The sequence below is a fragment of the Grammomys surdaster genome, unplaced genomic scaffold, assembly GCF_004785775.1.
Source record: "Grammomys surdaster isolate TR1022 unplaced genomic scaffold, NIH_TR_1.0 212, whole genome shotgun sequence".
In the NCBI taxonomy this organism is placed as follows: domain Eukaryota; kingdom Metazoa; phylum Chordata; class Mammalia; order Rodentia; family Muridae; genus Grammomys; species Grammomys surdaster.
The window spans coordinates 4,621,242-4,635,518 of record NW_021604657.1 but is presented as its reverse complement, the minus strand read 5'-3'; the positions used below and the strand labels follow the sequence as shown (position 1 = coordinate 4,635,518).

At 38.5% G+C, this 14,277-nt stretch overlaps 1 pseudogene; it reads right to left on the bottom strand.

Moving 5' to 3' along the window:
* Nucleotides 1-1,006: 1,006 nt before the first annotated feature.
* On the bottom strand, nucleotides 1,007-2,013 carry LOC114625026 (annotated as a pseudogene).
* Nucleotides 2,014-14,277: the final 12,264 nt, after the last annotated feature.

The following is a 14,277-nucleotide window of genomic DNA, read 5'->3' as shown; positions in this document are numbered from 1 at the left end:
ATTGGTTGGCCCTTTCCCTCAATTTGTGCACCATTCTCACCCCTGCACATCTTGAAACAAGGACAAATTATGGGTCAAAGGTTTTTGTGGATGGGTTAGTGTCCCAATCCCTCCATTGGAAGTTTTGCCGGGTTATGTGAGGTGGCTGTTTCAGGTTCCATATCTCCCATTTATAGCTATTAGCTAGAATATTAGGAGTATTAGCTAAGATCACCCTCAGAATCCTAGAGGTTTCCATTGTCCTAGGTTTCTAGTTCATCCCAGAGGGGCCGTTTCCCCTAATCCAGTTGTCTCTTCCAGTACTGTCTCCTTCTGTCCTACCTCAACCTCATCCTTTTATGCACCCCCAATGTTTAATGTATTTCATTTCTTAGTGAGATTCAAGAAACCTGCATACACAGCTTTTGTGGAAATTTACCAGCCTGAGTAATCATAGACCTTGTAAATAGGTAGCCTTGGCGGATAATACCAACTTAGATAAGGACAAGTGAATCATAGGCAGAGTCATAGTGACCTGTCCCCTGAACCTTCACTCAGCTGATACCCTGTTCTGAAAGATATCTGTATTCCCCTCTGAACACCCACACTCCAGTGTCATCCCCTTCCCCACATCCTGCCTTTTTGTGTTTATAACCCCTGTGTGAATAAGTAAAAATTACGATTTGATTTAAAAAAAAAAAGAATTCTGCCTTCTACCCACTTTGTCACTTAGCTTCTTTGAGTCTATAGTTTGTTGCATGGTTATCCTTTACTTTATGATTAATAATATCCACTTATAAGTGAACACATACTCATATTTACCTTTCTGTGTCTAGGTTACCTCAATTAGAATAATCTTTTCTAGTTCCATAAACTTGCCTGAAAATTTCATGATGTCGTTGTTTTTTTTTTCAAATTCAGTTAACTTTATTTAAATTGAAAAATATTTCTTAAAACTGCATTTAGAGTCAAGATCATTGATGACAACCACCAGTATTTGTAAGGCAGAAACATTTACGTTAACAAAACCAGTTTTTACTTTGGAGCTTATTCTTTAAGCAAGTCGTGGAGAATGGAGAGGAAAAAAAGTAGGTTATTTACAGAAGATATCTACATATTTTTATATTTAATACTCAGGCATACAAACTTGGTGACAGAAAAAACTTTAGAACAGGCTGGCATCTCAGAAGCAATCTTCAAAGGTTTAGTTTTCTCAATTTTTAGCAATGCCTAAGATCCTTCTTCATCTTCAATCTTAGGAGCCAAATAATACTTCAAGTGTCCCATGTCGGCAATTTTATACTCTACAACAAGAGGTACATCTGCAGACATACTGAGTGTTACTGTTGGAGACAGTGGAGTGGCTTTTGTGAAAAAGTTCAGGTACCTCAGAGCAAAAGTTAGCTGAACTGGTTCATTCATCTCTATGGTTACCGCTTCCTCTTCTTTATCAACATTACTCGTTTGTGACAACTTAATGTTTCCATTGTCAAGCTCTCCACTGGCAGAAAACTTCACCCCATCCTTTGCGCAGGATATCACAACAGCATCTCCAATATGGCTAAGGTCTCGGCATATACGGGCAAATTCACCAGATGGCATCTTTACTACACAGCTGTACTCTTGTTCTGGGATTCCAAGTTGCTCCACATCTAAGTCCATTAACTTCATTTCATAGTCTGAAACTTTCTCTTGATTTGGTGCTTCAAATACTAGCGCTAAGGTGTCAGCATTATCTTCAGCCCTTAATGTAATGATGTCTTCATTACCAGCACATTTTAGAATTTTGGACATGCTGGTGAGGTTCACGCCCATGGCCAGGTTGCGATCGCAGCGGTATGTGTCGAAGCCTTCGGAGCGCAGAGTAAGCCTCACCAGAGAGACGTGAGACGAGTCCATGCTCTGTAGGTTCACGCCGCCCGAGCTGATGTCCCAGCAGGCCTCATTGATGAGATCTTTGAGAGCCTCCAGCACCTTCTTCAGGATGGAGCCCTGGATCAGACGTGCCTCAAACATGGTGGCGGAGTTGCGACGACTAGACAAGAGCTGCTGTAACAGGAGCGAGATCTGGCTGCTAAGATACCTTGGTTCACGGTGCAGAAGCGGCAGCGAAGGTCCAGAACGACAACTACCAGCACCCTGCGCAACGGTCTAATCGATGTTGTTGTTTTTCATGCCCAAGTAGTATATCATTGTGTAAATGAACCATATTGTCTTTATTCATTCTTCAGTTAAAAGATATCTAGGTTGTTTCCAGTTTCTGGCTATTATGAATAAAGCTGCCGTGGACACAGTTGATCAAGTGCCCTGTTGGTATGGTAGAATATGTTTTTAGTATATGCCCAGGAGTGGTATTGCTGGGTCTTGAGGTACAACTATTCCAAATTTTCTGGGAAACCACCAAATCGATTTCCAAAGTAGACATACAAGTTTGCACTCACACCAGCAATGGAGCAGTGTTCCCCTTGCTCCACATCCTCACCAGCATGTATTGTTAAGTTTTTTATCTTAGCCATTGTGATGGGTGTAAGATGGAATCTCAGAGTTGTTTTAATTTGCATTTCCTTGATGACTAAGGATGTTGAACATTTCTTTAAGTGCTTCTCCATAATAGATATCCCACTGTCAAGAATTCTGTGTAGATCTGTACTCCATTTTTAATTGGGTTATTTGGTTTGTTGATATCTTGTTTCTTGAGTTCTTTATATATTTGGATGTCAGCCCTCTGTCACATGTGGTGTTGGTGAAGATCTTTTCCAATCTGTAGGCTGATGTTTTGTCTTATTAATGATATCTTTTATCTTACAGAAGCTTTTCAAATTTCACAAGCTTCCACTTATTAATTGTTGATCTCAGTGCCTGAGATATTAGTGTTCTGTTGAGGAAGCTGTCTTCTGTGTCAATGTGTTCAAGGCTATTTTCCACTTGTTCTTTTATCAGATTTACTGTATCTGGGTTTATGTTGATGTTTTGATCCATTGGACTTGAGTTTTGTGCAGGGTGATAAATATCGATCTATTTGCATTCTTCTACATGCAGACATCCAGTTAGATCTGCACCATTTGTTAAAGATGCTTTCCTCCCCATAGTATAGTTATGACTTCTTTGTCAAAAATCAAGTGTCCATAGGTGTGTGGGTTTACTTCTGGGTCCTCAGTTAGATTTCATTGATCAATCTATCTGTTTTTATGCCAGTACTATGTGGTTTCTCTGTAGTACAGCTTGAAGTCAAGGATGGTAATACCTTCAGAAGTTCTTATATTCAGGATTGATTTAAATATTTTGTTTTTTTTCCATATAGAGTTGTGTAATTTTTTTCAATCTGTAAAGAATCATGTTAGAATTTTGATGGTGATTGCATTGAATCTGTAGACAGCTTTTGGAAGGTTGTCCATTTTTACTCTGTTAATTTTACTCTGTTAATTTTAATAATCCATGAGCATTGGAGATCTTTCCATCTTCTGATATCTTTTTCAATTTCTTTCTTCAGAGACTTGAAGTTCTTGTCATTTGGACCTACTTGCTTGATTAGAGTTACACTAAGATAGTTTATATTATTTGTGGCTATTGTGAAGGGTGTTGTTTCGCTGATTTTTTCTCAGCCCAAACATCCTTTGTAGAAAAGAGGGATACTAAATTTTTTTTAAGTCAATTTTGTATCAAGCCACCTTGTAGAAGTTGGCTATTAGCTGTACAAATTCCCTGGTAGAATTTTGGATCACTTATATATACTATCATATCATCTGTGAATAGTAATACTTTGACTTCTTTCTTTTCAACTTCTATCCCCTTGATCTCCTTTAGTTGTCTTATTGCTCTCACTAGAACTTCTGAACTAAAACCATCAGCCCCTGGGGATTTTTGGTTAGGTGATTTTTAATGATTGCTTCTATTTCCTTAGTGATTATAGGTCTATTTATATTGTTTACCTAATTTTGATTTAGCTTGATTTAGCCTCTAAATGGTATCTATCAAGAAAATTGTTCATTTCATTTAGATTTTCCAATTTAGTGGAGTATAGGTTTTTGATGTAAGACCTAATGACTCTTTGGATCCCCTCAGAGTCTGTTGTTATGTGCTCCTTTTCATTTTGATTTTGTTAATTTGTATATTCTCACTGCCTTTTAGTTAGTTTTGCTAAGTGTTTGTCTATCTTGTTGACTTTTTCAAACAACCAACACTGTTCCATTTGTTTTTTTTTCTATTGTTTTATTTGTTTCTACTTTATTATTTTCAGCCTTGAGATTATTTCCTGCCATTTATTCCTCTTGGTTGTGTTTGCTTCCTTTTGTTCTAGAGTTTTCAGGTGTTCTTTAAAATCAATAGTATGAGATTTTACTAATTTTTCTATGAAGGTACTTAGTTTGTGCTTCAGCTGTGTTAATGCTTGCTGTAGTAGGACAGCTGGGCTTTGGTGGTACCATATTTCCCTACCTTTTGTCATCTGGTTTTGTGGTTATTATAGTTTTAGATGTTGATTTCTGAATTATCTTTGTTGGATGGGTGTTTTTTTTCTTTCTTTCCCTTGTTTTTTTTTTCTGTACTATATTCTGGCTTGAGTAGCCCTAAGTTCTGATAACTAGAAAGTCTTCAGGTCTAGTACGGTGTCAATCCTTGTATTTTTGTAGCCTGCATGACCTCTGGGGTTTTGGGTGCTAACCTAGCTTCTGAGGTCCCTAATACCAAGCATGTCCTGGCATCCCTGATACCAGAATGGCCTCCAGGAAAGCAGACAGGGTTGTGGGTCAGAAAATGGAACACCGTGAACAGGTTGCATTTTACTGATGCCAGATGTTCCCTACTGGGACGTAGTGGGCAAGGGGTCTGGGAAAAGTTCCTACTTGGTTGTCTTTGGTGACAACAGACTTCTGGGATCCACGGGCTAGAAAATGAAGGCAAGGGGCAGAGTGAAGCTCACTGCTGCTTGGCATGCCCCCCACCCCAGTTTAAAGATTGACTATTTAATGGCACTCATTTCACAAGTATTCTGAAGCCTCTATATTGGAACACTTTCAGTTCAAGCAGAAAGACATTCTGGAATGAGCTTATTTATATCTATTTTGTTTTTGAGATGCACAGACTGCATCTGTTGATAAAGGCTCCCTTGGTTGTACTTTTCTTGAAAGTTGATTTCATAGAGTGCTTGGGTTAGCCACACATTAGATAATTCAAATCTTGAATTCACGAATCACAAATTCATAAATCAAATTGTGAATTTAGATGGGCATTGAAGACTGGGATGTGAATTAGCACTTGCTCTTGATTAAAAATGCAGGCTTCATGCAGGTTTGAAGGTAGGGTAAGCAGTTGACATGAAAGCTCCCTTCTTCAGTAATCAAAATGGAAAATTTAAAAATTATTGCTTAAATATGCTAACCAAAACATGCAGGGATTGAAGTAAACAAGTGGCTTTTCACATTACATATTATCTTAAAGAATATGTTTTTGTCTTTGGTGTGATGATAGTGTCATATCCATAGTGTTCTTCTATGCATGATCAGTTGAGACCCCCTATATACTGGGTGACTTTCTGTGCTCACTGGTAGAAGAAGTGAAGCTTTATCTGCTCTCTCCCCTTATCAGGGAAGAAAAAAAATCTGTGCACATAGAAATAGAGTGATGATATAGGATGTAAACTGATGAGTGACAATTGATTAATATGGATAACAATCACTGTGAGCAGGAAATGGAGAGGAAGAGGAGGAGCGGGAGGGGGAGGAGGAGGGGGAGGAGGAGGAGGAGGAGGAGGAGGAGGAGGAGGAGGAGGAGGAGGAACCAACTCTAATTTGGCATGGTCATTTATGCCAGCACAGAAAAATTGTCATATAGTCTGAGCTTTGTTCTAGAACTTTGATGAGCAGAATAAAAGGAGGAACACATTTGTAGTGGAGGAAAAACATCCAAAAACAATAGCTGAGAGGAGGATTTGGTAAGCAGAGTACTAAAAATAAAGATTAAGATAAAATGACTCTTCAGAACTACCTGAAGAATAAGAACACTTCTGAATGGCACAGATTATTTAATGAGAATGACATCATGCAATAATTCTAAGGAGTGTGAGAAAGGTGGCCCAGGAAATCTGAATGGAAGAGACTTATTTTGGTCTCTTTTGGTAGTTTAGGACAGAGCTTAGTAAAACATCTATCTAAGGTGGTATCAATGGAGACGGAAAAGAGGCTCTTGAGTCAGAGACAAGATTGTATAAAAGAATGTGTCATAATGACGAAGGTTGGTAGCCTAGGAGATGAGGGAAGTGAGGAAGCTGAATCAGTTACTGAGGAAAAGACATTTTGTTCTTTGCTCATCAGCCAAGGTGAAGACTGGTATTTGAAGAAGAAACCCCTGAGTGGCAGATGCAGCTTACGGAGCCGGTACCTGCACTGCACTGCTGATATTAAAGAAGTGTGGTCGACTCGTCTACATAGAGTCTTTTTAGCAATATGACACAAACCATATGAGTACCCTGATTTAAGTGCCCCAAACCCTTCCTCCTTCTAAAATAAATTCCTCTTCTACAATAACATTGTACTTTTGAGTTCTGTTCTATGGTAATAGTAACCTCACTTTTCTTACCTGAACATGATATACTTGGTCCTACATCAGAGTCTCCTCTTTTTTTGTTACTTGTTACATTCTTTCTCTAGCCTTTCCTTCTCCTTCTGTTTTTTATTATTTAGATGAAATATAATATTCGTAGGAAATCATATTGGAATACTCTTTTAAGATAACAAAGTCATTCCCAGTATGCCTGTGTCTGCTATGTAGCTACTTTCTGTCGTATCACATTATTTCATTTACAACATCTTGCAGAATATTAAAATGTCTCACAGCTGAAGAATCACAAATACCATGGCAGGAGGCAGGGGAAGATTTTGAAATCCTTTTGCTCTTAGTAAGGGTGATATGTACATTTGATCAAACTAGCAATGTGAAGGAGAGTGGGGAACGTGGTTCAATCACAATAAAGATAACTCATGGCAGGAGAGAGGTGATAAGTATAGGAAAACTGGAAGAGGTTCTTCTGTAATTTGAGTGACATTCATGTTAATATAATCCATAAGGACAAATATTTGCTTGAGTGATTTTTCTGGATCTCTGTGTAAATACATACCACAAATATTAAAAATGCCTGGGAAATTCAGTATCACAACAATTGGAAGAAAGAAGGTAACTGCTTTGGATAGGGTCAAGGAAAGTCTCAAGGAGGCCATCTCAGAGGTGCAATCAACTTTATGTGATTAATTGATTCTATATGTGAACCTATGTGTGATGTGTGTGTGCTTGTGTATATTAAAGTCAAAGATTAACTCTGGGTATCTATCTTCCTTGGTTGTTCTCTACCTTATATATTGAGTCAGAGTTTCTCACTTGAACCCAAAACTCAGAGATATTAAGGAAAAATGATTGTTGCTTCCTGTTATCTTTTTATTAGAGGTGGAATTATGTTTGTGTAGCTATCTTCTTTTGGGTTTGTTGGAAGATTACTTTCTTGCTTTTTCTAGGTTATAGTTTCTCTCCTTGTGTTTGAGTTTTCCATCTATTATTTTTGCAGGGCTGGATTTCTAGGAAGATATTGTGTAAATTTGGTTTTGTCATGGAATATCTTGGTTTCTCCATCTATAGTGATTGAGAGTTTTGCTGGGTATAGTAGTCTGGGCTGGCATTTGTGTTCTCTTAGGGTCTGTATGATATCAGTCCAGGATCTTCTGCCTTTTACAGTCTCTGGTGAGAAGTCTGGTGAAATTCTGATAGGTCTGCCTTTATATGTTACTTGACCTTTTTTCCTTACTGCTTTTAATATTTTTTCTTTGTTTCGTGCATTTGATGTTTTGATTATTATGTGACAGGAGGAATTTCTTTTCTGGTCTAGTCTATTTGGAGTTCTGTAGGCTTCTTGTATGTTCATGGGCATCTCCTTCTTTACGTTAGGAAAGTTTTCTTCTATAATTTTGTTGAAGATATTCACTGGTCCTTTAAGTTGGGAGTCTTCACTCTCATCTATGCCTATTATCCTTAGGTTTGGTCTCCTCATTTTGTCCTGGATTTCTTGAATGTTTTGGGTTAGGAGTTTTTTGCATTTTGCATTTTCTTTGACAGTTGTGTCAATGTTTTCCATTGTATCTTCTGCACATGAGATTCTCTCTCTTCTATCTCTTGTATTCTGTTGGTAATGCTTGCATGTATGACTCCTGATTTCTTTCCTAGGTTTTTCTATCTCTAGGGTCTTCTACCTCTGAGATTTCTTTATTGTTTCTATTTCCATTTTTAGATTCTGGATGATTTTGTTTAATTCCTTCACTTGTTTGGTTGTGTTTTCTTGCAATTCTGTAAGGGATTTTTGTGTTTCCTCTTTAAGGACTTCTACCTGTTTACCTGTGTTCTTCTGTATTTCTGTTTTTTTTTTGTTTTTGTTTTTTTCGAGACAGGGTTTCTCTGTATAGTCCTGGCTGTCCTGGAACTCACTCTGTAGACCAGGCTGGCCTTGAACTCAGAAATCCACCTGCCTCTGCCTCCCAAGTGCTGGGATTAAAGGCGTGCGCCACCACCGCCCGGCTTCTTCTGTATTTCTTTAGGGAGTTATTTATGTCCTTCTTAAAGTCCTCTATCATCATCATGAGTAGTGATTTTAAATCTGAATCTTCCGTTTCTGGTTTGATGTGTTGTCCAGGACTTGCTATAGTGGAAGAACTGGGTTCTGATGATGCCACGTAACCTTAGTTTCTGTTCCTTATGTTCTTGAGCTTGCATTTTGCCCTCTGGTTATCTCTTGTGCTACCTGGCCTCACTATCTCTTACTGGAGCCTGTATTTCCAGTTATCATGCTAGTGTTAGAACTCCTCAGAGTCTAGCTGTCTCTGTGATCCTGTGATTTTGAGCTCCTTGGTAGAAGAGCTCCTGGGACTCTGGCTGCCTCTGGGATCCTGAATTTCTGTTGCTCTGAGTACAAAGGTTCCTCTAAGATGGGTCAGGATATGGGGTCTGCTGCTTTGAGTGCAGTGGTTCCTCTAGTACAGGTCAGGATATGGAGTCTTCATGGCAACAGACCAGTAAGGATTCTGCCCCAGCCACAAGGACCTGTACCCCATTTCTTGATTAGGTTATATTATATTTTTGGAGTCTAACTTCTTGAGTTCTTTATATATTTTGGATATTAGCCCTTTGCCAGATGAAGGGTTAGTGAAGAGCTTTTCCCAATCTGTGGGCTGCCATTTTGTCCTATTGACAGTATCCTTTGTCTTATTAAACCTTTTCATTTTCATGAGGTCCCATTTATTAATTCTTGACCTTAGTGCCTGAGCCATTGGTGTTTTATTCAGGAAATATTCTCCTGTGCCAATGTATTCAAGGCTGTTTCCCACTTTTTGTTCTATTATATACAGCGTGTCTGGTTTTTGCAAGGGTCAATAAAGAATAGGAAGCTTTCAAAGAAAGGATAAATGGCCTGGGGTCATTTTTCTTCTTATAGTGTGATATGCTTATTGTGTGATATGTTATATTTTAAATGAGAAAGTGAGACAAATTGAGAAGAGAAGAAAGTCAATGAGTATTGAAATGTAAAACATTTAGGTGAACAGAAGATTGAAGATAAAATTTGGTTTAAAGGTGTTTGGAATAAGTTAATAAATTAAGAGTGAAATAGGAGTGTATGAATGGTTAAATGAGAAAGTGCGTCACCTGTGTGCATGTACTTTTTATTTTTATTTTTTAAAATAATTTATTTTTTCTCAAATCAAAATTCATTCACACAGGGGTTAAAACACAAAAGGGTAGGATGTGGGGAAGGGAATAACACTGGAGTGTGGGTGTTTAGGGGGAATACAGATATCTTTCAGAACTGGGTATCGGCTGGGTGAAGGTTCAGGGGACAAGTCACTATGACTCTGCCTATGACTCGATTGCCCTTATCTAAGTTGGTATTGTCTGCCAAGGCTACCTATTTACAAGGCCTATGACTACTCAGGCTGGTAAATTTCCACAAAAGCTGTCTGTTTATAATAGCTTATAGCCCTCTGTTTCAATGTTTTTCCACTGAGACCCAAGACTTGGTATTAGTATACATGTATGACAGGCCTATTGCTGATTTTAGGCCTATGGCTGATTTTAGGCCTTCACTGTGTAAGCAGGGCTGCCCCTGACATCTCCTCCCTTCTCTAAGTATAGAAGGGCTGTGGCAATTCTAATCTTGCGAAGGCAGGGATAGAGGCCTGACCTCCAGTACTTGAAGGGGACCTTGTAATGGCTCCGGTCACCCTGTCGTTGTCCAGTGAGGCATGAGGGCCATACCCATCTCGATGTCTTTTCCTGGAGAGGGGATACTTTTGATCAACCCCTATGCAGTCAGGCTTGTCCCTCAGGGAACCCATTGGTTTTTATTACTTTTTTAAAATTATGTGTGCTTGTATGTCTCTGTGTGTAAGAATACACATGTGAGTGCAGGTGGCAGAGGAGTCTAGCAATATTGGGACCACCTACAGCAAGATTTAGATGACATTTGTGAGAAAAATGGTTTCTGGCAACCAACCAAGTCATTTTCAGGAGCAGCACTCATGCTTGACCACTGGGTCATCTCTCCAAACACTAAGTACCTTTCAGTTAGATGGATTTGAGTTTAGAGTCCTGGTCATCCTTTTACTTCGGTTAGGCCCTTATCTCAGTTCTATGCATTGTTGGGTTAAGATGAGACATTGAATGTATTAATTAGGTTAGGTAGTTTCATGGGCAGGCTTGATGATCAGTGGGGACAGACCTCTCCTTCATAATTAAGTGCTTGTTAAACAAGAAAATGAAACTGCTGGTTTGATTACTCATCAAAATAGTGGGATTTGAGATGTACATATAGCCCTGGGTGGATACATGTTCTCAATTTCCTGAGAAATAAGTTGGCTATAGCAGGAGGCTTTCTGTTACAAAGAAATAAAGACATACCATTACCCTTCCCTTGACAAACAAGTAAACTGTGCCTGTCTTTGATCCCAACAGCAAACAGGAATATCAGTCTAGTCTAGAAACATTGAGAAGTAGCATGAAACCTACCTAGATATTTAGATTGACACCATAGTCTCTTTGACCATTGTTCACTCTCACTCTATGAGACTGTAATCCTATGCCTTGGTCCTGTGAAAATCAGTCTCCAGTGTTAACTTGGCAAAATTAGAATCACCTAGGAGATGGCCTTCTGGACATGCTTGTGGGAAATTGTCTCGATTGAGTTAACTGAGATAGAAAGATCTTTCCACTATGAGTGGTAAAATTCCCTAGTCTGGAATCCCAACTTGAATAAAAATAAAAAGTGAGCTGAGCATAAATATTTATGTCCCTTTGCTAACTGACTGGAGTCAATGGATCTGGCTGCCTCAAGCTCCTGCTGCCATGATAGATGATTACCTGGGACTCTGAACCAAAATAAACCTTTCTCTACTTAAGTTGTTTTTGTCAGAGTATTTTATCACAGCAACAGAAAAGTCATCAAATAAGGTCCATGCGGCTATTGCTCAGGCTCGCTGTGGAGGGTGCCTTATATTATTTTGTCATAAACTCTGCCAGTGTCTATGCTGCTTTTTGAGTGACTTATCCTAATACCTTGACAGTGATCAGAAGGACAGTAGAGCTAAATAAAATTTGGTGCAATATCCCAGTGACAAGCTCTCTGGCACCATTGCTAGAGAACATCAAAAATAATGCTAAGCTCTCATGTTCCCTCTGCTTTCACTTAGTAATGTAAAGGCTGTACTTCCCCACTAAAGCTTAGTGAACGAAATGCAGTCGGTCTCATCCCACAAAGCCAGAATTGGCTTGCTATATATCCATTCTGGTGTCTGGATGTCTTTACATGCTTGATCTGAATAAAGACCAAATTCCATCTGGAGTTTATAAAACATCTTTTACTTGTCATTTTCAAACAGATTTTCCCCCTGCATGTGTCTGCTAGATGGTTTAAAAGCTGTAAGGAGGCATCCAATGGTGTGAAGTTACATAGATTTCCTCCTGTACTAAAAAGTTTGTTATGATTATTTATGTTACCAAAGGGACTTTCCATAACAAAAGAATGGTACAACTGTTATTACATCTCATTTCTCACTCTTACCAATAGAATAAATTCAAAATTTTTGATGTGGAAATTATGTCTGCTCTTCCTGTGATCAGGATTCTTCTTTGTTTCTAAATTTTTAGCTTTGTTGTTTGAAAACTCTCCTTCACAGTGATATTACTTACCTACTGAGTCATGAGGCTGTTGGCCGAACTAAATCTCTGTGGCTCAATGCTCATGATTTTTGTTTTTATAAAAAAAAGCTCTTATCTCCTTCTCCAATTACTATACCTGATGCACCCTGTTTTTTTAAAAAAATACATGGTGTACATTCCTATCTCTGTTCTTGTTTATAACATTATCTCTGGGGCCATTTTTCTTCTATTGTTTCTCTGTGTTTTTTTCAGGGTCTGCTGAAGTGGCACCTATTCCTTAGCACTTTCATGATGCTTTCAGCTGGAATTGTGTTATTTTTTCCTGATACTCTCAAATCAATATGGATTTTTGTTATAGTTTAACATGTTGATTGTTCCTTTTTAGTTAAAAGTTATGGAAAAGCTAATAATTCATACCACTCAGTATACATTTTCTCTACTTCCTTGAACAATATACAGAATTCTCAGTTTTAAGGTTCACACAAGCAGCATTAATAGTCCTTCCAAATGTCCTTCTTGCAAATAGGAATATCATAGAATAACAAGTAGAGTTTCATATGCGTTAAAGGTACTTATGGAAGAATGGTTCTTTCTTTTTATCTCTGTCTGATGATATGTGGCTTGTTCTCTTCAGAATGTGACTTGAGTTGTGGTTACACTTTGTGTAAGAGACAGGAAAAGAAAAAAGTCCAAGTGCCTGATTGCTTCAGAACTAGCTGATGAATTCCAGTTTACTCTGAGTTACACTAGTATTTCCCTTTGTCTGGGAGAAATTGCTGTGTCTTTGGGGGTTATAGGCTCTATCATTTAGTCAGTGTCATTCTAGTTGCTGTAACTGCAGGTTCTCTTTTCTATGAACACCTACCCTCCTCTCCTTCTTACAATGGCTTGAGGTACTTAGGAGAAGTATTGACTTACTTTTATGCTTATATCTGGCTAAACATATGTTAAAAGATTAACACCTCTTTCATTTTATACAGGTGTGTATATAGGTGTGTCCATGTATGTGTGCATACACATGGCATCATGTAGCAGTTTTCTTCCAGATTGAAAAAAATACATTTTCCAAGGAAGCTCTTTTAGACAAAAGGTAAACAACTCAAAATAGCTTCAGGAAGTCCCTGAAACCAACAAGATTCAGTAGGCTCCTCCCTCTCAAGAGTAAATAATAGACTGCTGAGAGCTACTCTCAGAAAAAACAAGGGGCAAAGAAGAATCTCAGAAGACTAAGTACAAAGAAGACTGATTAGATCTGCTGGCTGGAAAAAATCAGAAACCTTCTGAACTTCTTGGAAGAGGCTCAGAACAGCTGAGCTAATTAGAAAGGACACTCTGGAGAGTGTCCACAGGAGCTGCCTACAAGCTGTGCACTGTTCTCTAGCTTCTCAGCATTTGTGAGCTGTTACCCATTTGTGGTGGGTTTAGGTGATGCAGCTGTCTTTGAGTTATTTCTGATGCTGTAAGTAAATTCTCACCAATATCTCTATAAATACCCCCAATAAAGTTCATTGGTTTACCAACTTGGAGTTTGGTGGTATCTGTATTTTGGTATCTTGTTGAGTATTTATCTGGGGTGAGTAGGATGTGTGTATGTGTGTGCGCATATATTGCATATCCCCAGGAAAAATCTTTACATGAAGCATGTAGGATACATGAGCCATATATGTATATACATGTTAGATACTGTTCCTCAGGATGACTCCACCTTATGGGGTTTTCTTCTTTTTTTTTTTTTTTTTTGAGATAGTGAGCTGGGCCTCACCAGTTTGCCAAAATGGGATAACCAATAGGCCCTGGGGAGCCGCCTCTCTCTGCTTCTAAAGCACTGGAATTGTAAGCAACTGCCATCCTGCCTATGCTTTTTACATGTGTTCTAGGTATTGAACTCAGATCCTTATACTTAAATAACAAGAACTTTACTAGTTAAATATCTTCTACTCCAGAAACTCATTCCTTTATTTAACAAATACATTACTATATATTAGACACTGTGTTGGGTAGGGATAATTTGACATGCTTCCTGTTCTGATATCACACAAAATCTCATGGAGAGACAGATTCTGCTAATTAGTGTAGTGTAGTGTAGTGTAGTGTAGTGTAGTGTAGTGTAGTGTA